Below are 22,354 nucleotides of genomic sequence, written 5' to 3'. Positions count from 1 at the left end.
GTCAAGAGAAGCGTGGTGAAATGAAGCCAAAGTCATAGTTTGCCCATTTTTCAGAGAAGAACACAGGTTTGAAAAGGGGGAGTCATTTGGCTTGGCTTCTGTTAAGAACAGAAGCCCTCCCCAGAAATTAGCAGAGCTTTTTCCAAGTTGCTGTTCCTCAGCTGCATTTTCTCCAGCCTCTTCCCTCCCCCTACCCATACCAGGCCCTATCCAGTACCTGAAATTCTGGGATCCAAAAAGTAGAGTTCCCCCGCTCCCCCCGCAAAACATCCCCAAATGCACCAGAGAATAACCAGGTTTCCAAGAACAGAGTAAGACGTGGTCTTGGTGCAACACCACCACCTGCTGGTCGTACTTGAGAACTGCAGCTCTGGCTTGGCCGTTTTGAGCACCTACAAAGGGCTCCATCTGAGATCGCCCCCCACCCTCCCACCGCCTTCCAGAAACATGCAGAAAAACAAGACCGGAGATAGACAGTAAACAAGGAATCAGACAAGTAAGCAAGGTCATTTCAGATGAGCATGCATTTTAAGAAAGAAAAGCAAGAATAAACAGGTCTCGTGGTAGAGCTGTGGTTCTCGAGGTATGGTCAGATCTGGGGACCCAGTGAGACATTAATTTCTTTTTCGTCTCCTTCCCTCACGAGTATGATGGAGTTTTCCAGAGGCTACATGACATGTGTCACTGCAACAGACTGAATGCAGAAGCAGATACCAGAATCCAACAGAGATTTAAAAAAAAAAAAAATGTGTTATTTACATTAGCACGCCATGAGCTTACTTGTACCTTTTTCAATGAATGAATAAACAAGTCTTTTTTTTTTGAGATTTTATTTTTAAGTAATCTCTACACCCAATGTGGGGCTCAAACTCATAACCCCGAGATCAAGAGTCACTTGCTCTATGGACTGAGCCAGCCAGGTGCCCCTAAACAATTCTTTTCATAACACCTCAGGTTTTGTTTCTAACACGGTAGACTTCCTTTACACGGATTCTTCTCTCCTGCTCCTTCTGCTCGCTGCGAGCTGTTCCCAGTCCCCGGAGAGCTGGGCAGTCTGTGATTCCGTATCCACGTGCTCACGTACTGCCCCCCCCGCCCCCCCCCCCCCACTTCGTGGCTACACCCTGGGCACCCAGCATCGTCCTTGGCACTGAGTCGGGGGTCAAGAACATTTTTTGGAATGAATGAAACAGGGACCTAGTTCAGCCTTTCGAATGGTCAGTGCCCACCCAGGCTGGGGAGCAACCATTTACTATGTGGAAAGAGTATAGAAGGGTCCTGAGACCTGAATGTTTGAGAAGTGACAGAGTAACGATAGATGGAGTAGTCAGGGGAGAGACTTCTTTGGAAAGGTGACATTCTGCTGAGACCTGAGAGCCGGGGGCCACATAGAAACCAACAGTGTGAAAAGCAGAGGGACATATGTCCCAGGCAAAGGGAACAGCCAGTACAGAAATCCTTGGGAGAACAAGGTAGGTGGGTTAGAAGGACCGAAAGCCTGGTGGCCCGGCTTCCCAGAGCCTAGGACGGTGCCCAGTGTATAGGAAGGACCCAGTGAGTGGTTTCTGGGGGAAGAGTGGGGGAAGGAGAAAGGAAAAAGGAGCTGAGAAGATACCAGCGAGTGTCTGGAAGTCTCCAGGAGGGGTAGGAGGAAGTTGTCTTCTGATTAGGCATCTTCTAATCCTTCGAGGACAGGAGGGCCTTACAGGTCCCCTCCCCGGACTCGTTTCTTTTACAGAAGACACTGAAGCCCAGGGAGAGAAAGCAACTCCACAAGATCACCCAGGCAGGACAGCCGTGGGATTAAAACTGGAACCCAAGGCTGCAGGCCCAGGGCCAGCGTCCTTCTGGGTCATATAAGTTGCAGGAGGTGTTGAGAACTCTGTGTGGGGGGTAGGAAAGGGGGCGTGTGCAAGTTCAGCCCCAGAGTGCTGAACAGAAGACTGTTTTGAGACAGATCCTGAAGATGCATCCAGGTTCCCCAAGAGAGATAGGTGATCGGCTAGCAATGTCTGCCACGGTAGCTGCAGTGGAGAGCAGCAGTGTGTGTGCTATATATTTGCCAGCCCTTTACCCATACCCTAAACTCCTTCCTTTTTCTCTGTCTCCAAGGAACTCTTTGCCTTCCTAATGAAATATAAGCTCCCCGACAATAAGAACCCAGATTTTCTCTTGAAGCACTGTCTAGGCAAAAATTAGGGCATATTCTTCAAAATATCATTAGTGATGGTTGCACAATGATGTGAAAGTATTTAATGTCACTGAATTGTAACACTCAAAATGGCTAAGATGAAAAATTTTATCTTGTGTGTATTTTCCCCACAATGGAAAACAAAGAGAAATGCCCCCATCATGTTGACTTCTAAGGTCAGAGTCTCGAGAAAAGGCTGAGAACCCACTTCAGCTCCTCAAAAATGTCACTGGTTCCCCCTCCTCCCCTGAACTACGTAGGCCTCCCTCCTGCCCCTTAAGCAACAGCCATCCTTTGGTGTAAGTCAGTTTTTAATATCAAAATGGTATTTACACGGAAGCTACATTCATCATCAGTAAAAGCAAAGAGCCAAGTTCACACTCCATTGCTGGACCCATGTAAAAATCTGGGCTTTAATCTGTAGCAGGGAATCTAACCCCACATGCAGCATCCCCATACAGAAAGTGTCTTCTCTGGTTAAAGTAAAACAGGGGGTCCCTGGACAGACTTTCAAGAAGAAGGGCCTTCGGGATCCTTTGTTGGGACGGGAGCAGTCCCCCACCCCTGGCATCTCCCGAGCACAGTATGCCTCCAATCCCCAGCTCAGAAGGTCCCCCTCCCAATGAGCTTGATGTTCAGTGAACTTGACCCCAGAGTGAACATCAAAGGCCTTGGGCAGGGAGGGATAAACAGACTGCATCTCCTTGGGATGGGCTTCCTTTGGTACTAAGTCAAGGACGCACATGCGTGCACACACGCACACTCACACGCACACTCACACGCAGAATCCTGGACTCTCACCACCATCGTCTGTCTCCAAGGTAGCCTAGTCCTCTCCTTCTGCCTCCAGAAGAGTTGTTCCCCCACCATGACACATTTTTCCCTCCCTGGGACCAGGCTCCGCCTCTTAGAAGCTCACTTCCCATGTACATGTCCCCCCCACAGCCACACGGGACAGGTGAGACTCTCCTGCAGACGTGCACCCCATAAGCACATCCCCTCGGAACTTCTCCGGGGCTCAGGGTGACCCCCTTTCAGGGCTGCTCCTTCTCCGAGGTGTCCCTGTCACCCCAGCCAAGCCTCTGCCTGGCTTCCCAGTCACTGCAGTGCTAACTCCAGCTGCACCAAGGGGTTAGGGATCCTGGTCTAAGGGTCCCTGAGCTTTGGGTTCTTATCACTTGTCTAAAATTGACCAGAACTCATTATAAGCTCCTCAAAATTCCATCTGGGCTGAAATAGCCAAACTGTCAGCCTGAAACTCAAATCCAACCCCTCCTGTCCAGCTCCCCCTTGCCCTTAGGACAAACCCCAAACTCCCTGGCAACACGGCCTCGATCATGCTTGTCCATTTCCCATCTGTCTCCTGCTACATTTCCCCATGAAGCCTCCAGAACCCCTTCGACCCTCTCTGATGCCCAGAACTTTGTGTCTGTCATTCCTACTACCTGGAACTCACCCCCGCCACACCCAACCAGAGCTCAGCTTACGTGTCTCCCACTTGAGAAAGCCTGCCCTGACTGCCTACACTCCACTCTACCCCGCACCCATCCGATACACCAGCATGAAATGTCCTGAAGAGCAGATGGCTTAATCAGCACTCCTCCTCAACGACGAGCACCACGCCTGGCACGAACTAGGTGCGTAGCAACCTTGCCCGCCTTCTGGGTGTTTCCACAGCCCGGCCCAGCCCTACCTAGCACAGTACCTGTCTCACTGCATTACACGTTAACTTCTCCAACTCCCCCCGTGAGCTATACAAGCACCAGAAGGAAGGGCCCGTAGATAGGTCCCAGCACCCAGCTCAGTGCTGGCCACACGGTAGGTCCTCAGCAACATCAGATCCTTGTAGTTGAGTAAAGAGAATTTCCGCGAATGCCAGGTGCCTGAGCTTCCGGCTTCGAGTGAAATGTGTGAGGCGGCCACTAGAGGGCAGCAGAGAGGCGCTGCCCGCTGCTGCTCCATCCAACCTGTCCCAGATCCCTGTGAAGACTCAGGTGGCTTCCCCAAACTCTTCCTGATGCATTCTCCTCTCTTGTTCCCTTTGCAGCTCAGGCCTCCCTTCAGGCCCCACTGCCAGCTCCACTAGATTTACTCCGAGCCCATGGCTGTCAGAGTTCTTGGTCCCAGACCAGCGCTCAATGACTCAAGCAAGACTGCCTTCAAGTCTCCAGGCCAGCCTCGGACCCTGTCCCTGAGCTGATCCAATCCTCCAAGCCCTACTATGAACTACTCTCTCCCACAGAACCAGACTACCAGACTGGGCCAGCAAAATGGTCCCTCTTCCCATCCCCATCTCGACTTGATGCTACCTTTTACCCCCACCCAGGATCCCCCGGCCCCATGGCTCCCCTTTTCTGCTCCCAAAGGACCCTCCCCCAGCCCTGAAGCAGTCCAAACCCCTTCCAGCTAAACTCACATCTCAGTACAGCTACACTGCATAAAAGACAAAATAGGAAGCTGAGTTAATTTACACTAAGGTGTAAATGGGTGATGGAATCGGAACCCTTCTGAATACTCAGGTCTAAAGCTTCATGTCTTGGGACTTCAAAATCCCTGAAGTCCTGAAATCAAGGAGTCTAGGTCCTGGCCTGGTGACCGATGATGCCATGCATAATGGCATATGCTCTGTACACACCAGACAGAGGTTTCAAAGTCCGCAAAAGCTGTAGCCATCCGTTTGGACTATGGCAGCTGTAAGGTGATTTAAAAGAACCAAAACCCAAATGCAGATTATTAGAGGTTGATGGGATATGTCCAGTGGCTAAAACCTTGGATAGCTGACTATGCTTCTGACCCCACCCGCGCCTGGGCCACACCCCGGCCCTTGCACCTCCGTTAGAATCCTTCGATCTTTACTGACTACAGACAGCTGTAACCAGAGCAGACACCAAGTCCAACACTACTAGCTACACCTCCTCCTGAGTTAGTCAGGTTTCCAAACCTGCGTTAGCCCATCCCAGCCATGCCGACATCCAAGCTGTTAATAGTAACAGTACCAAGGAGTGTTAGACCTGTTGTTAGTCAGAAAGAAATCCACAAGCCGTTAGTTTCCGCTGAAAGGAACAGACCAGGAGGGCAGGAGTTAGTCAAGGTGAAGGAGAGGTTAATTAAGAGCCGCTCAGAGCCAGGCCGGGAGCCTGGTGCCCCCAGATGGGCAGGGTTGGCTGTTAGTGGGCAATCCCCGAGGGGCAGCCAGGGTGAGGCAGGGATTAGCTGGGTGAGAGCAAGAGTTAGTGCAAAGGAGCCAGAGATTAGCCCACAGAGACAGACCAAGGTGCCTACTGGAGGTGAGGCATAAAATCACCCCCAGGTGTGGCCCTGGCTTAGCGGCTGGCGGGCTCTGGGGAAGGCAAGCTGGGGCAGGGCCGTGGGCAGGAACAGGACAGGGAGCCGGGGAAGAATTTCTGGCTGGCCCTGAGCGACTGCAGGACCCTGTGGGGCCCTGGGGTTCATGTCTTGCTTCCCACTTCCTCCCCCTGCGAACCCCTGAACACAGGGTCTGTTTTCTTCCCTACCTTCCCAAGTTTCCTGATGTTGACAGCACTTCCTGATGACTTTCAGTGTGAAACATGGCCCATATCTACTTCCGGTGTGGGGAACTCGGCTCCCCCAGCTTCAGGGAAGGGAAGGGCCCCTCTAGCCAACTGCCGTTGTAGGAAGGGCCTTTCTCACTGATTCTTGGCCATTCCTTCTCATGTCTAGTGATGAGGTGAGAAACCCCTCTTACTGACTTCCAGTGTAAGAAATGCCCCTCTGGCCGGCTGACTTCCTGTACTAAATGCTCCACTCAGCGATTCTCAGTGCGGAAAAGACCCCTTGCGTTGACTTCCTACACAGGGAACCCTCTTACTGACTTCCGGTGTGGGCTACGCCCCCTTTCACTGACTTCCGGGGCGGGACACACCTCCTACTGACTTCCTGTGCAGGACCATGCCTCTATCTGAACTTCACCCTCGTTTCCCTCCAAGGGAGGACGCACAAGCCCCTTCTCTCTGGCCCTTGGCTGGGAAGAGCCCAGGTCTCCATGCTCTAGACCCACAGGCCTCCACACTCACACCCCAGAGGTTTCCCTGGTCCCGCCCACTCCCCGTGGCTTCCAGACTTCCGCCCAGAAGAGAGATGCTTGTGCTCCTACAGCCGCATGACCGCCTCCTCCTCTGGGACCCTGGTGTGGTTAATAGGGCCGGCCCCTGCCTTAGACCTGGCCCCCAGGGGACTCTGAAATCACAGCCAATTGGGGCAGCAAAGTGGGGCATCTGTCTGCAGGACCAGCCCCAGGAACTCTGCTTGCCGAAAGGAGGGGTGCCCAGAGCTCGGCAGGGCCGGGGGTTAGTAAGAAGAGAAAACGAGGTTAGTAGGGGCTGGGTTAGTAAGTCAGAGCACAGCACCAGCGGACGGGGGCACCTCAGCAGACACACACAGGAGTCACTAGGAGAAAAGGAAAAACACACACAGGTCCATTAGTTGGTTAAGGGATGGGTGGGGTGCAGTTGAGGCACCCCCGGGTTAGACAGGTTAGTAATCGAACAAAAGAGCTGCCTATGGAAAAGAAAGCTTAGAACGCGGAAGAATGTGGGGAAGAGACAGGGTTCAAAGCGAGTGTCTGGCCCCGGGCAGAAGGGTCTGTGTGCAGAACACCCAGAAGGACCAGGACCAAGGCAGGGGACATGATCGATCAGGTTTTCTGGGCTTCCCAGCCCCGCCCCCACCCCCGCTTTTTTTTTTTAAGTATCTGCCATGTGTCAAGAACTTTACATTCATGCGAATTCTCACAGCAGCCTGTGAGGCGAAGATCACAGTCCCATTCTGCTGCTGAGGAAACGGGTTCAGAGAGGTTAGGTGACTTGCTCAAAATCGCTCAGCAGGAAGTGGCAGACTTGGCGAGCCGTACTTGAGAGCCCTGTCCTGGAATGTGGGTCTGCACAGAGATCCCAGGCCACGGGCAGGGCCTTCTGGAGCGCCGTCTGCCCCCACGTCCCAGCCCCTTGAAAGGCCCACGAGCTGCAAGGTTAGTAGGGTCTGGCTGCAGGGGGTTAGTAGGGCATGCTCGGGCCGGGTTAGTGGGTTAGTTGGTTGGCAGAAGGCCAGGCACCTCGTCACACGCCACAGCGTCCCGGCCGAGCCCTGGGTTAGTAGGTTAATCACACCATGCAGCACTGCGCCCGGCCCTCAGCTGCAGCTCCGAAGGCCTCCCGCCCCCACCAGCCCGTGAGCCGGGCCTGACCAGGGCAGGGGGTCCGCCTCCAGCTCCCCAGCCCCACCAGAATCAAGCCTATGCCTGGCCCTGCCCCAGAGCGTTTTTCTTCCCGATTTCTCGGCTGTGGAACTCAGGGGCTCTCCCCCAAAACACTTCTTCGGTTCCCCTGAAAATAGACCCTGCTGGTCCTGGCCGGAAACCCCTGCCTGGTTCTGGTCAGCCCCTTCCCAGAAGGCTGGATCCTGTCACACTCAGGCACGCGCGCACACACACACACACACACACACGCGCACACACACCAGCACCTTCTCCCAAAAGGTTTGATGCCCCAGTGGCATCAAGTGCAGAGGTACCGTGTCCAGTGGACACCTCCTCCAGCACGTGCCAGGCTTCCAGCTACTCTGACCACTGGCCTGCCCCCCTCGCCCGCCTCCCACCACACCAAAACTGCATGGAGCTCGCCTGACTCCTGGAACTGAGTTCCAACTCCCCGGCCCCTCCTGGTCTGCTGCCTTTTCCAGCCTCTGCTACAAAGCCCCCCTCTCCCTCCGTGTGTGTCAGGCTGTGTCATCTCCTATCCCCGCAGAAGCCCCACCCGATGGCCCCCTCAGTTCTAAATGATGCCCCATAAGAAAAAGACTCTGTTGCCATAAAAGGGGAGAACACTTAATCCTGTCTGTCCTTGAGTACTCACAATTCCCAGCGGCACTTTAAAGGCTCTGATAAGTCCTGTGTTTTAGAAACTGGTTGAATTTGAACTTTTCCCTTTTCTTTTCTTTCTTTCTTTTTTTTTTTTCCAAGAGCAATGACACCTCCTACGACTTACTTTGGGAATCTCTTCCAGGGACCTGGAAGCTGTCAGCTAAGCCACATCTCTCTCATCCTTTGAGGCCCTGTTTGATTCAGCCTTTCTGGGAAGCCTGTCCAGGTCATTCTGGGACCTTACTCCCACCCCACCCCCAAACACTCAGATCCTGTGCCTCAGTGGACTCTTCTCTGCTCCCTTCTCCAATTCTCCAGTTGCAATTGCTTGGCTGTGCCATCCGGAAAGTTTCATAGAGCCTCACCAACATCCCCCTGCAAGCGACCAGCCCAGGAAAGGGCCCACAGTAGGTGCTCACTCCTGATGAGAGGGTACCCCAGGAGGCATTTGGAGCTACACGGGAAGCAATAAAGTGCAGCCACCTCCCCAAGCTGATTCGAGATGGATATTAAGAAAGCAGGCAGGGGAAGGGCTCGCCTGAAGTATCTCTGGATCAGAAGGTGCCGATTCGGCAGTTCCAGAGCACTGAAAATAGATAAGCCTGAAATCTAAACCCCCACAGGGATGGGCGTGTTTAGTGAGCAAGCTGCTAGGAGCCTGGCACTGTGCAGGCATGCGCCTTCACGGACTCCCCCCTGCACCCCCCAGGTGAACGGATGGCTTCTGTTCCAGAGTGGCCATCGGACTCACAGAGGTGAGATGACTTGCGCAAGGTTGTGCAGCAGGGGACACACCCTCAGGCTCCAAAGCGTAGGCTCTTCCCAGGACATCCTTCTCCTGGGGGTCCTGCTCACTGCCCTGGTCCAGCCAGTTCCATGTGTCCCTAAAGCCCGGGGACCATCCTAGGGCAGTGCCTCCCACACTGAGTCCCTACTTCCCATCCCTCTGCTCTCCCTTGCTCTCTCCACGGCTGTGGAGTGGCTGAGGGGAAGAGGGCTCCCGCTTTCCACATTTCTAGTGACCATCTGTGTGGACTGGATCGTGTCCCCCCAAATTCATAGGTTGCCGCCATCACCCCCAACACGACCCTATTCGGGAATGGGACTTTTACGGAGGAAAGTAAGGCTCAAAGAGGCTCTAAGAGTGGGCCCCTCCTCCGATAGGACTGGCATCCTTAGAAAAAGCAGAAGAGACACCAGATCGGTCCCTCCTCCTCCCTCCCCCTCAAGTGCTCACAGAGAAAAGGCTGGGTGAGGACGCAGTGAGAAGGTGGCCATCTACAAGCCAACGAGAGAGGCCTCGGGAGAAACCACCCTTCACTCACACCATGATCTTGGACTTCTAGCTACCAGAACTATGAGAAAACACATTTCTGCTCTTTAAGCCCCCTTTCCGGGCTGTGGTCTGCTGTTAGGGCAGCTCAAGCTAATACAGGCTCCCTCTCCACCCTGGGAAAAGAATGCCCAGCTTTTAAACTTGCCTATGGAAGCCCATGGGCTACTCCTGGGCAAACACTGGACTCCAGAGCCAGGCTGGACTGAGTGGAGAATGGAGACAGGCACAGGGAGGTGAACGTGCAGCCATGTGACAGGGGAGGGCTGCATGTGCCTGGGGCCTACCCTGCCTGCCTTGCCCCCCAAGGACAGAATCAAAGATCCGTGCAACAAGGAGCAGACATCTGAGATCCAGCTGGGGTGACCTGACCCCTCGATCCAGGGAACAAGGCTGGATCCAGCCTGTCCCTTTTGGACAGTGGGAACAGGGCCCAGTTTCTGTCTCCCTCTGGCAAGCTCCCCTGGCCTGGGCCTCCTCATGTCTCGCAAACCCTCCCCTTTCAGGATAGCACACCTTCTGCCCCTCCAGCTGTCCCCCAGAACCCGACCACACTGGGGGAAGGCCCAGGCTCCTCCCAGACCCTGCCTGCCTCCTCCGTGTCACCATCAGGCAGAGGAGAAGCACGGAAAAGCCTCATCCAAAAAGCACCACAAGGAGAAACGCTCAAGGCAAACGGCGCAAGACAGACTCTAGCCGACGGAGCCCACGAAGCTGGGTCTGCCTCCCTCCCACTAGGCAGCTCCACCCTGATTCCCATCCGTGTGGTCCTGCCCCGTCCTGGAGGGTCCTTTGGGACCCAGCCTTGGTAAGGTGCAGTCAGCGGGGCCTTGGCCCAGGTGGAGCTCTGGCTGGCCTCGAGCAGGGCTGCAGACAGGTATCAAGTCAGCACAGGGTCAAGACGTGGCCTCCAGGCGCAGGCAGTAAGGTCCGACAGGCAGGGTCCAGGTGGACACGGAGGGGCAGTGGACTGCCGGCCTCCCTCACCCCCCTCCCTCAAGCTGCCCTCCAGGGCCAGGGCCTGTCCTCAGCCGAGCGCCAACCAGGAGGGCCCTTTATCCACAGGGGGCTCCGTCTTAGCAGTTGGGAAAGATGAGGTCTTTGGGGAATTGTCCAGAGTTCCAGAAAACCACCAAAGGCTGCTCCCTGTGTCCAGAGTCCAGAGTCACCCGGGCTCCAAAGAGAAGACCAGGCCAGGAGTCCTGGAGATGTGGCCACGCAGAGCCCCCTGGGGAGAAGCAGCAAGTTAGGATGAGGGGACAGCCTCCCTCCCAACACAACCCCACATTCGGAGACCCTTAGTCTCCCTAGACAGGGTGGCAGTAAGGGCTTTAGACACTAATGACTTTTAGAAGAAACTCAGGAATAGAGTTTCTCCACCCTGGCGGGGCTAGCTCAGGGGACAGAAGTGCAATTAGAGGAGCCAGGAGCAAGGCCAAGGGCATCATGGGCAGGAAAGGGGGCAGGGTTCAGGTGGGCAAAAAGAGCCTTCAGAGTCCCCAGGAGGCTTGGATTCCCTTTACAACGTTCCCACGGAGGGGACTTCTGCACCACCCTCCCCCAGTACACACACATGCACACCTCCCAGGACAGGGAGCTCACTCCTTCGCTGAGACTGTAATAAAGCATACTCTCGTGTGAAGACCTGAGAGGGTAGAACCGTGTCTCTGGAGCTCAGCTCCGGATCCCCTGGATCTAGCCTGGAGAAGGTCCTTGGTCCGTGTTTGTGCTGAATGAAGGAACATGCTGAAATGCCTGCCGTAACCCACCCGTGGTGGTCTTGATTCAGCCCCGCACACCCCCACGAGACCACGCGGAGCAAGCCGTCCAGCCACCTGGCTCCCGGGCCTTCCTGGCAGGGGAACGGTCATCCCCCATGAAAGTAAGCTCGGTGCCACTTCCTTCCCCCGTGCTTACCCAGGCTTACCTGGCAGCGCCCAGCCAACACGTGGGCAGCCCAGGCCCAGCTCCCAGCTCCTTTCCCATGCAGATCCCATCCTGGAAGACAAAAGAGCCAACCACGCCGCAGGAGAAAACTGCACCCAGGCCCCCTCCCCAGGCCCCGGGCCTGGCCAGAAGTCTCTGCTGACAAGAAGAAGCCCCCCCCCACCCCCGCCCCGGGGCCAGAGAGGCTGGGCCCAGGCATACGCCCCTCTGCCGCCCTTCCTCCCACCCCAGAATGTCCTTGGGATAAGGGGGTCTCCCTCACCCCCCTCCCTGTTCCCCAACAATAGCAGAAGGGGCCCCAGGACAATGTAAGACAAATTCAGCTTGGCAACAGCTGAGCAGAAGCAGTGAACAGAGTCAGGAATCCGGGGTTCTGATCCAGCTCAGCCGTCCTGTGTAGCCCTGGGAAGTCTGTCCCTCTCTCTCTCTCTCTCTCTCTCTCTCTGTCTGTGCCCTGGGATCCTTCCAGACCTGCATTCACCCAGAGCACACAATACTAACCCACAGTGTGAAGCAGAGGAGAGGAAATAGGGGGGCCCTATGGCTCAGCCTTAGATACTTTTCTGCCCCCATTGAATGCCTGCTAATCCTGACCCAGAATCCTCTCTCGGTTTTAGTTCTGGTGACGGCTAAGCTATCTTCACTGGCTGGCAGGGCTGGGCCAGGAGAGTCAGGGCGCCTCTCAGTGTGTGTTCAGAGCTTGCTCTGGGCCCCTGGGACTCAGGGCACAGGTCCAGACCTGGAGGAAAGAATACGGCCCTAGAGTCACAGTGCCAATGTCCCTGCTCCACTGCCAGGTAAAGGAGCCCTGGGCCAAGTTTTACAAATATGACGACAAAGGGCCAGCACTGAGAAGAGCCACCAGGAGTCCCCAGTCCCCTTCTGGCCTTCTGACACCTAGATCCATGGGTTCTCGGGATGAGGTCATTGAACTCAATTCTATGGTAGTTGCTGATGGTGGAATTGACAAAATTCTAGCCTCCGTGTCAAAGAGGGGTGTGACGATCACCCTCTCTGGGGCCCCATGAAATGCAGACAAGGTCTTTGTTTGTAACTTAGAGGGCTAGAAAAGCTGATCACCCCTTTAACCTCCCGCACGGGAATTCTGAAGTTCTGCGCTTCCCTGCACAGACCGAGGGAGGGCAGGTGGGTAGGCTGTGGGCTGGTAAGTTGAAATACTTATCTGCAAGCCTGCTTCCCGGAGATGATCAGGAATGTTCAGGAAGAATTCGGAAATCCCCTTCTCTCTCCTCTGTCCCAGGACCTTGCTGCACTCTGGAAGTAGACCCTGGGCTGCTCAGAGGAGCGTGGCTTAACACAATGGCCCTTCCCCTGGCTCTGAGGACCCCGATATCAATAAGGCAATGAAGGTTTCAAGGGAAACGTCAACCCCTGGGTCAAGCAGGCAACTGTCTAGGGGGACAGACAGGAAGGCATGGGTGTTAAGTGCAGACAAACAGGTGAGACTATGGCTCCCCAGCCCCACGTACCCGATGTGCGACTCAACGTTCATTATTCTCCAAGGTTTAGCCGGTGCCTGGCACACGGTGAGTGCTCCCAAAATTGTTTTCACCCGTTGAGAAAAATCTCTGTGTAACATCGATGTCCCAGAAACAGGAGATGCTTCCTGGAATGGGGGTGCATTTACACCAGTAACACAGATCAAATTAAAATCCCGTCCTCGTGGCTGAATAAATAAATGGTCGTACGTTGATATAATGAGAGCTACTCCACAGTATAAAGGAACAAACGATTGTTACATTATGACTTGGACGAACCTCAAAGATGTAATAGGTGAGTGAAAGCCGAACACAAGAGCCCGCATGCTGTTTGACCCCATGTATGTGAAATGTCCAGAAAAGGCAAACCTACAAAGACAGAAAGAAGATTAGTGGTCGTCTGGAATCAAGAGCAGGGTGGTGGGGATTAGCAGTAAGTGGGTGTGGGGGGACCTTACCAGGGCAGGGGAAATATCCCAAAATGGCTTTATGGCGATGGGTGCGCAACTTGGTAGATTTGCCAAAAATCATCGAACTGTGCACTTGAAATGAAGATTCCTTCATTTACACCATCCTTCCATGAAGTCAGACCCAAAAGGGATTGAACGACTGATCCGTGCCGTAACAAGAATGAACCTCAAAACATTATCCGGAGCAAAAGAAGCCAAACACAAAAGATTCCATAGTAATGGAACTTTAGAAAACACGAGTCTAGCTTCTAGGCATAGAAAGCCGATCAGTGGTTCCCTGGGGCTGGGGCTGGGGCTGGGGCTGGGGCTGGAGCCGGGAGGGGACTGACAGCAAAGGGACACGGGGGAACATTTCGGGGTGCTGAAAATATTCTAGATGTGGATTGCGGTGATGCTTACGCAGATGTCTGCATTTGGCAAAACACGTTGATTGAAACATATGCTTTGCATGGGTGCATGTTATTGTATGTAAATCATAACTCAATGTTATTTTTCAAAACTCCTTTAGATGTGATGACAGAGGATAAGAATCGAGAAGAGCTAGCTCAAAGGTCAGACAGAGCCCTCCGTGTGGCCCCAGGGCCTTGGCATCTCAGCTCCCACTAACTCCCATGAACCACCCCCCTCCCCGCCACTGCAAGCCAAGGTCAGGGGCCCCAGCAGGGAAGCTCTGCATGAGGGATTGGACCCCAGACGATTCTAGAGGTCCCTCCTACCTCTGAGATTCAGGGGGTTTCCACGCAAATGGAATTTCATTGCATGAAGCTGGTGTCTGTTACCCCAGGGGTGCACAGAAGGGTCACCTCGGTTGTTGCTTTGATGCCGTTAGGCTCATGGTGGTCACGTCAGCATGTCTGGAACCCCAAGGTTGGGCAGGGAGACACGTCCGGCTGTCACTGAGAGAGAAATAAAGAATAGGGGAATACATAGGTACCCAGGGGTATACTGGAGAGAAGCCAGGGTCAGGCCAAAACCGATTTCCTCACTCAGATGCAGATCAGAAGCAGAACAGGAGGGGCGCCCGGGTGCCTCAGTCGGTGAAGCCTCTGACTCTTGGTTTTGGCTCAGGTCATGATCTCAGGGTCCTGGGATCCAGCCCCTAGTTGAGCGGGGAGCCCGTTCCTCCCCTTCCTCCTCTCCCTCTGCCCCTCCCCCCACTCGTTCTCTCTTTCTCTCTCAAAATAAATTAAAAAATAAAATCTTAAAAAAAAAAAAAAAGGAAGGAAGGAAGGAAAACAGGAGACCAGGAGGTATCTTGGTGGCGCTGGTGCCAACCTAAACATCTTAACGCATTGGACGGGACCTGGGCTTGATGGCCTGGGGTTCCGTCCTGCTGTGCCACGCCCAGCATGTGCACCACGGCTCTGGGCCTGTCTTCTTATCTGCGAAATGGGATAATAATGGAGCCCACGAAGCTGCCGTGAGGCTCACATGGGATGATATATACTACCTATTAGCTCGCATGCTGTTATTTTCTTACACCGTTACTACTACCATCGCACAAACGGCTCATTAACACCATCGTGGGATAGTCCTGTCCCCCCTCAACTCTGTGCCCTCCCTGGTAAGGGAGGAACAGCTCCCAGGGAAATATGCATTGGGTTGCATTTTAGGGTCCCTCTGGGTTCTTGTCGGTTTTTTGTTGTTTTTTTTTCCTGACTCTGGAATAAAATCGCTGCTCAGAGAGCTGGCATACGGGAAATGTTGGCCTAAATTGCTTTGGATGAGTGAGTGCCGAGAAATAATGGGAACCTCCTGGGAATAGGGAGAGGGAGAGGCGCAGGAGCGGAGCTGAGGGAAACAGGCGCATCTGCAGAGCAGCGGAAAGCCCAGTTTCTGGACAAATTCAAAGGCAGCACACACAAAAGAAGAGCTTGGAAACTCAAGTCGCCCTCACAGAAGGGAGCCCCCAAGCTGCAGGGGGGAGGGAAGAGAGCCAAAGAAGGAGAAACAAGGGAAACCTACATGTATTGAGGACAGATGCTAACCGGGGGCACATTTACCTACCTGACAAAAGAATACACTGGGGTTTCTTGTCCCCATTTTACAGATGAGGAATCAGGCTCAAAGTGTCTTGCTCCAACATCACCCAGTGAGAAATGGGGCAAGTGGATTCTATACAGGCTTGTTGAACCCCAAAGGGGGGGACGACTTGTGCTCAAATACGGGATGGGGGTGAAATGGGAAAAGACCCTGGGAAGGCACGTGCGCCCTGGAAACACAGTGATAGCAGCATTAGTACTACTGTGGGGAAACTGGCCCACGATCGCTAAACCACACCACGTCCTTTTGATTCTAGCTGCTTCCATGGTCTCGGGGCAACTGATTAAGTCGACATTTAGGAGAGGAGGTGGTGGAGTGTAGTCATTACAAACACACGTTTGGAGTCAGACGAGACCCAGGGTCAAGTCTCGACTCTCCTTCCAACTTGCTGTGTGATCCCGAGCTCATCACGCCACCTCTCTGAGCCTCCGTTTCTCAGCTGGAATGCCCAATTCCCAGCCTTTTCACAGGGGTCTCCATGAGGCAGCACCCAGCAAGAAGCGTGCTAAAGGGTCATGAAATTGTAGAGGCGTTGGTTAGCATTCATTACCTACTCCATACCCTTGAGGACACAATGGTTCAGTCTGTCCCTCCCCTTCCATGACTCATCCAGCTTTCATAGGGACCACAAAGACCACAAGGGGGGGAGGGGATACCTGCCTCATGTGATCTGATCAGCTTGGAGAGGGGCGCAGAGACAGATGTCACGCTCAGCCGGCCTTTGCCTCTGCCCCAGTGTATCTCTGGCTATTATTCTACACAGCTCCAGCTGACAGATGAGCCAGGGCTCAGAGACTAGAGGAAGGATCCCCCTCGGAACAAAGGACTAGCCTATAAGTTATTCAACTGCCCACTGAACTTGCACAATGGACCCAGTGCCCCAGAAATACCCCTGGCCCCTGCTCAAACCGCCCAAGTGTCACCCGGGAGAGGAACCAAGAGCCCCAATACAAATAAAAACGAATAACTAAGGATCAATACAAGATTCAGGGGCCAGGCAAGTGAACTCAGCCAGTACACAGTGGGGATACTAAACAATAGTATCTTTATTAGGCACCTACTGGCTGCAGGCACTTTATACATACTGCTTCATAGCCTCCTAACAGCCTTTTAAGGTAAGGCTTATGATTCCCACTCTACAGATGAAAGGACTGAGGCTCTGAGGAGGGAAATTACTTCCCTACTGAAGCTGACCTAAAGAGTAGGTAACCTGGGTAGAAGCATGTATCAGATCCAGAGAAGGGACCTTAAAAATGAAGATGTAAAAAAAAAGAAGAAGAAAAAGAACGAAAACAACTGGCAGGTCCGATGAGAGGGAATGAGTACGGTATGTTTGTCGTTTCCAACCTTTTACAATCATCATCCATTTTATTAAATGTATTCAATTCATTTTTAAAATCACCCAAAATGACAAAATTCTCCTTCGTAATGCAGGCATAGAGAGTGGGTCTCCTAAAGTTCCCGTACGGAGTTTACAGTTCCTTTTGGGGGCTCTGAAGACCAGCTCTCTCCTCGGGGAGAAGTGGAGAGGCAGACCCCAAAAAAGCAGCAAGAAGGATGCAGGACAGATTTCAGAACAGTCCTCAATGGCAAGGATCATCAAATAATCAAACGCAGGTGTGGAAGGGCATAGGGGATGTTTAACGCCGACAAGTCTCTCAACGTGGAATTAATCAGAGTCAGTGCGGGATGAGTGCAATGCCACCCGAAGCTGGGCACTGGCAAAGTGTACCGGAGGAAACCATTTTGCCGGGACTGCGACACGGTTCGGCGCTGCGGGGGTGGTGGGGGAGGTTGGGGCACTGTTTCCTCCACCCACGGTCTGACCACCTGCTTGATGAGGGGGAGGAGGGGTCTGAGTAAATATCCAGATGCCCAGCCCCACCCCAGTCCTGCTGACTCATCCCCTGGCCACGTGGCACGGACATCTGCATATTGGAAGCAACGCCCCTAAAGTCTGAGAACCGCTGTCCTCAGGTTTCCCGGTCTGTCGAGTGGAATTACTCATCTCCGCCTCCCCTCCCCCCCATCCCCCCGCCAACCCCCACCAAACCCAGGCAATCGTTAAGCTCCCAGGTGCTCCCAAAGGGGAATGCGCTTTGGAAAGTAAAGCACCGCGCCCAGAACCAGCATTCTGCTCGGGGTTGGCGCTCAGTCTGGGGTTGGCACCGAGAAAAACAAAGCCTCTTCCTGCACGTTTTGTCGCTTTTCTCTCCCCACCCCTCTCCCCGCACTACTGCCTTCCTCCCTACCCCCTTCTCCCAGCAGCAGGTGGGGGCGTTTTCCCCGCGGCGGCACTGCAGTGGGGTGAGCGCGCCAGCAATCCCCGCGCGCTCGGCAGCCGCTGGTCTGGGGCCTGGGATGGGGGTAGGGAATCCAGCCCCCCACCCCACCCCCGCAGAGTCCGAGAAGCAATTTCTATAGCCCAGGACCCTCCGCTGAGGGGACACGAGACCTGGCATCTCCCTCTTCAATTTCCAGCCTCTCTAGAGAGTGTCTTCCTCCTAGAGGAAGGAGGAGAGGGGGCAAGGGAGCCGGTGGGTCCTGAGGGCTTCCCAGGCGTGTTTGGGGATATAAACTGGGCTTTAGACTCCTACATACCTGGATACAAAATCACTGGCTGTGTGACCTTGGACGTGTACCTAACCGTCTCCGGATCTCAGTGTCCTCATCTTTAAAATGGGGTTCTTACCTCCTCGTGGGACGGTTGAGGCAATGCGTGCCAAGCACTAAACGTTGCTGGCATAAAGTAAGCTCTCTATAAACTGATGTATTATTCTTATCATTATTAGTGCCATTATTCTTCTCAAGGAAGGTGGTTTTCCTGTCTTCCCCCATCTCTTGGGACCCACCCAGCACGCCGCACAACTAGAATCTGAGTCCCACGGATGGAGCCTGGGCAGGCACTGGGCGGTGGGCTCGGTATGAGGAAAGAGGGGCTCAAGCACCCTACCCTCACCCCCAATTCTGAGACTAAACGGGCTCTGTCCCAGGCTTGGCCCGTGAGCTGCCAACCCGGTGGGCCGAGAAGGTCCGGGATGCCCTCCAGTCTGGCTGGCAGCGGGGGGCGGGGAGGGTCTTTGTTCGCCCTCGGATCACGCCTTAAGACCCCCCCACACTCGCACTGGACTCCCAGCGCAGCCTCCCTTCGGTCCCCCAAGCCCCACCCAGGCCCAAGTCTTGGCAGCACAGGACAAGTGCGGGCGGCAGAAGCTCTCCATCCAGGAAATGAGGGACACTCTGGGAAGCCTTTGCCATCCCCTGAACACTGCCTGGTACCCCGAGACCCACCCTCGACCCCGACCACAGGGAACGAGGCTGTCCGCCGGCGCGGGGACCGGGACGCTTAGGGAGGGAGGGCTGTGAGCACCGGGCGGCGGCTTACCTCGGGTCCGCGGTCCTGCGGCGCGAGTGCAGAAGGCTCTTTGTGCCCGGGCTCACGGCGCAGAACTGGGGGAGCCCCTGCAAGCGCCTCCCATCGCAAACTCCTCCCCGCACTCGTCCGCAGCCTCCCTCCCTCCGGTCCCCCGAGCGCAGCCGGCGTCGTCTTTGTAAGCTGCTGCAGCGCCCATGAAATTTTAATGCGGGAGCGGCTGGCGGGCGGAGGCGCCCCACCCCCGGCCGGCTCGTCTGCCCCCCTCGCGCCTCCCCCCGCCGCTGCAACCTCGAGGCCTCCCCTCGCACCCTCCCCCTGGGGGTCCGGGCCCGCGAGCTCCGGGAGCTCGCCGCCGACCCCGCGGCACAAAGGGGCGAGCCCGGCCTCCCGCAACCCCGCCCGCGGCGCTGCCATGGCAACGCTTGCCCTGCTGGACTCAGCCCGGGGCGCTCGGCTGGAGAGGTGCGCGAGACCGCGGGCCCGGGGAGCCCAAGTCCGGCAGCCCCGTGTAATCAGAGGACCCAGGACACTGGTCCTGGAGCACCAGGTGCATCACCCGCGTGTCCTCCGAGTATGCTTCTCAATTAATCCTGCTAGATGGACACGCGCTTATGGTGGAGTCAAGATTCGAAACCCTGCCTGGGGCTTCATACCCTTGTGCATGCCCCAACACCGCCTGGCCTAACCACCTTTACAGGTTTGTCCTTTTATTTTTCGAACGGCTCTCTGCTAGGTACCTACTCTTCAGAAAGTGGTCCTAGACAAGAAGCGTCAACATCACTTGGGAACTTGCGAGAAATGCAAATTCTCAGGTCTCACCCCAGCGCTACTAGGTGGAAAACTCTGAGGTGGGGCGCAGAGACCTGTATTTTAACCAACCTTCCAGGGGATTCTGAATCACATTCAAGCTTGGGCACCACTGTGCTAGACCGTTCCAGTGGCCTCGCTAACCAGCCTGTGGTGGGTTCCAATTTCAGCTTTGTCCACATCCCCTAGCAGATGACCTTGGACACACCATTCCTGAGACTCAGTTTGGATTAAATGTGGAAATGCATGGGGGAGGGGTGCTTAGCACAGTGCCTGGCACTTAACAAAGGCTCAAAACACAATATTTATTATTTTAATGCTACGACATTCATTTAATTTTTACACTTCTGTGTATATCATTTATCATCTTCATTGCTCAGATACGGACACTGAGACTCAGAGAAGCTGTGAGAGCTGCACACAGCCACAGTAGGGGATCCTGGCGGGATTTGAATTGACCACTTCAGGTTCCAAGTTTACTGGCTCTCTTCCACATTGTCCGTCTCCCCCTGGGACACCACCCCACCCCCCGCTTTGGTCTTCAGGAAATCCGAATGCCATTCAACAAACCTACAGCATTTCTCCAATGTGCCCAACCCAAGGACTTTGCAGGAACCCTAAAGATCCCAGGGGAGGTCCCAGATACTGTCCCCGCCCTGGCAGAGCTAGAAGTCCCGCCAGGGAAGTAGGACTCACGTGGAAGAGCTAGAGAAAAGGCAAGACGGGGTGTGGTCACAGCATTGCCCAGAGTACACAGCCGAAATATTGCCATTACCAGTTCTACCACTTTCTCCTGGATCACCAGACCACAAACAAAAAGGAAGACTTTTTAAAAGTACTCCCAAGCCACCTGCTTTATAATCTGTCCTCAAATTCTCCTGAGTATCAGCCTATCATTTCCAATATCCATTTGGATTAAAAAAAAAAAATCAAGGCACTTGTCTGCTCCCAGATTTCCAACACTTCTCCCTTTCCCTGGGGCTTCTTAAAGATGAACAATGATGAGCCCGTGGTCCTATTTCCAAGTATCTTTCATTCTAGGGAAAGCCTTTCAAGGAGAGCATAGAGAGAAAGGGCGGGGCAGCAAAAGAAGTGATCGTGAGAAGCTACTGGGAGGACCATGTCTGACTCAGGTGGACTCAGGGTCAGCCATAAACTGAGTAACACAAGGAGGGACCAGGACCCCCCCCCCCCCATGTCCAGCAGACACCAAAACCAGCCTGAATCCGCCTGGCTGTTCTCTGCCCCAATCTTGTATAATACAGCACATTTCTTGATCACGGGGACCCCAAACTAGCTCTCCTGGGGCTTCAGTTGGTCCTATGCCCTCTTTTTGTCCACCTGTGGTGAGCAAAACCCCCCCATTTTCCTGGGGAGGGTTAGAAACGCACGGTGCCCTCTTCATCCTGCAGGCTCCCAGCACTCAGTACCACCTCCTTTGGGACTCACGTCTAGCTTGAGAGCTAGATCCAACACCCTTCTTGTCTCCCCATCAATGTAACTGTGACTCTCACCTTATCCTGTGGGGAGGCCCTGGACATTGCAGAGCACTCCCCACGATGGTAAATGTCATCCTCACCCCGTCTTGCCAGGAACTCGTCTTCTAGGTGACATTTACAGAGCTGACTCGGGCCCTGAGAGCCCCCAAGCAGATAAGAACACCAGATGGAACCCCAAAGAGAAGTGTCAACGTTCCCTCTTCGGCCTCTCTTGAAAATGGCCTGAGCCTCTTATGATGGAGCGTTGGTTGCCATGGCAACGGGAGGAGGCGCCATCATACATCTCAGAGGATCCACTTGAGAGTGAACTTTCCTCCTTTAAATTGGACCACGCAGCTCACCCATTCTCACCAGGATGTGCAAGCAAGATAGTCTTTGGCTCATGATGCTGCCTGCCACTCAGCCCGAGAGTTCCAGGGGACACTGGAACCAACACTGGTAACATGTTCAGAAGCGGGGACACAGGTTTCTTTTTATCCCTAAAGCAGCCCCTGGAGAAACCAGGATGGTCCTCAGAGGCCAGGGTTCCAGTTGCGACGCTGTCATCGGTACGCTGGGTACCGCTGAGCACGCATGTACCCCACCATGGCTGTTGGATCTTTTAGTTGAACCTCACATAATATAAAACTAACCACTTTATTTTCTTGTCTTGTAAATATTTTTTTCCATTTATTTTTTCTTCAATGTGAAAGTGTATGCTTTAATTCCCATCCCCTATTCCCCCATCCCTGCACCCCACCCCTCTGGTAACCAGCAGTTTGTCTTCTAGAGCTAAGAGTCTATTTCTTGGTCTCTCTCTCTCTCTCTCTTTTTCCCCCTTCTTGTTTTTTTTTCTTAAATTCCACGTATGAGTGAGATCATACGGTATTTGTCTTTCTCTGACTTATTTCACTTAGCATTATACTCTCTAGCACCATCCATGTCACTGCAAATGGCAAGATTTCATTCTTTTTTATGGCTGAGTAATATTCCATTATATTTATATACCAATCTTTTTTATCCATTCATCAATCGACAGACACGGACTTTTTCCATAATTGAGCTATTGTAAATAATGCTGGTAGTAACATAGGAGTGCATGTATCAGGGTGCCTGGGTGGCGCAGTTGTTAAGCGTCTGCCTTTGGCTCAGGGTGTGATCCCCGCATTCTGGGATCGAGCCCCATATCGGGCTTCTCCATTAGGAGCCTGCTTCTTCCTCTCCCACTCCCCCTGCTTGTGTTCCCTCTCTCGCTGGCTCTCTCTCTCTGTCAAATAAATAAATAAAAATCTTAAAAAAAAAAAAAAAGGA

General features: G+C 53.9%; 2 long non-coding RNA genes across 3 annotated transcripts; both read right to left on the bottom strand.

Annotated features, from left to right (window-relative positions):
* Positions 1 to 8,020: 8,020 nt before the first annotated feature.
* LOC113244995 (uncharacterized) lies at positions 8,021 to 11,487 on the bottom strand. The gene is made up of 3 exons (XR_003312580.4): positions 11,351 to 11,487; positions 11,005 to 11,152; positions 8,021 to 10,651 (listed from the first exon to the last, which is right to left on the bottom strand). It is a non-coding gene; the product is annotated as an uncharacterized LOC113244995 (long non-coding RNA).
* A 144-nt stretch (positions 11,488 to 11,631) lies between these two features.
* On the bottom strand, positions 11,632 to 18,891 carry LOC123000307 (uncharacterized). 2 transcript variants are annotated; one of them, XR_006408239.3, is made up of 5 exons: positions 18,768 to 18,891; positions 14,056 to 14,235; positions 13,149 to 13,238; positions 12,861 to 12,997; positions 11,632 to 12,645 (listed from the first exon to the last, which is right to left on the bottom strand). It is a non-coding gene; the product is annotated as an uncharacterized LOC123000307 (long non-coding RNA). The 2 variants fall into 2 exon arrangements; XR_006408240.3 differs by having other exon boundaries at positions 14,143 to 14,235.
* Between the last annotated feature and the right edge of the window lie 3,463 nt (positions 18,892 to 22,354).

The sequence above is a fragment of the Ursus arctos genome, unplaced genomic scaffold (assembly GCF_023065955.2).
Source record: "Ursus arctos isolate Adak ecotype North America unplaced genomic scaffold, UrsArc2.0 scaffold_34, whole genome shotgun sequence".
NCBI lineage: Eukaryota > Metazoa > Chordata > Mammalia > Carnivora > Ursidae > Ursus > Ursus arctos.
The sequence above is the reverse complement of the archived record's forward strand: the minus strand, read 5'-3'. Positions and strand labels throughout refer to the sequence as shown.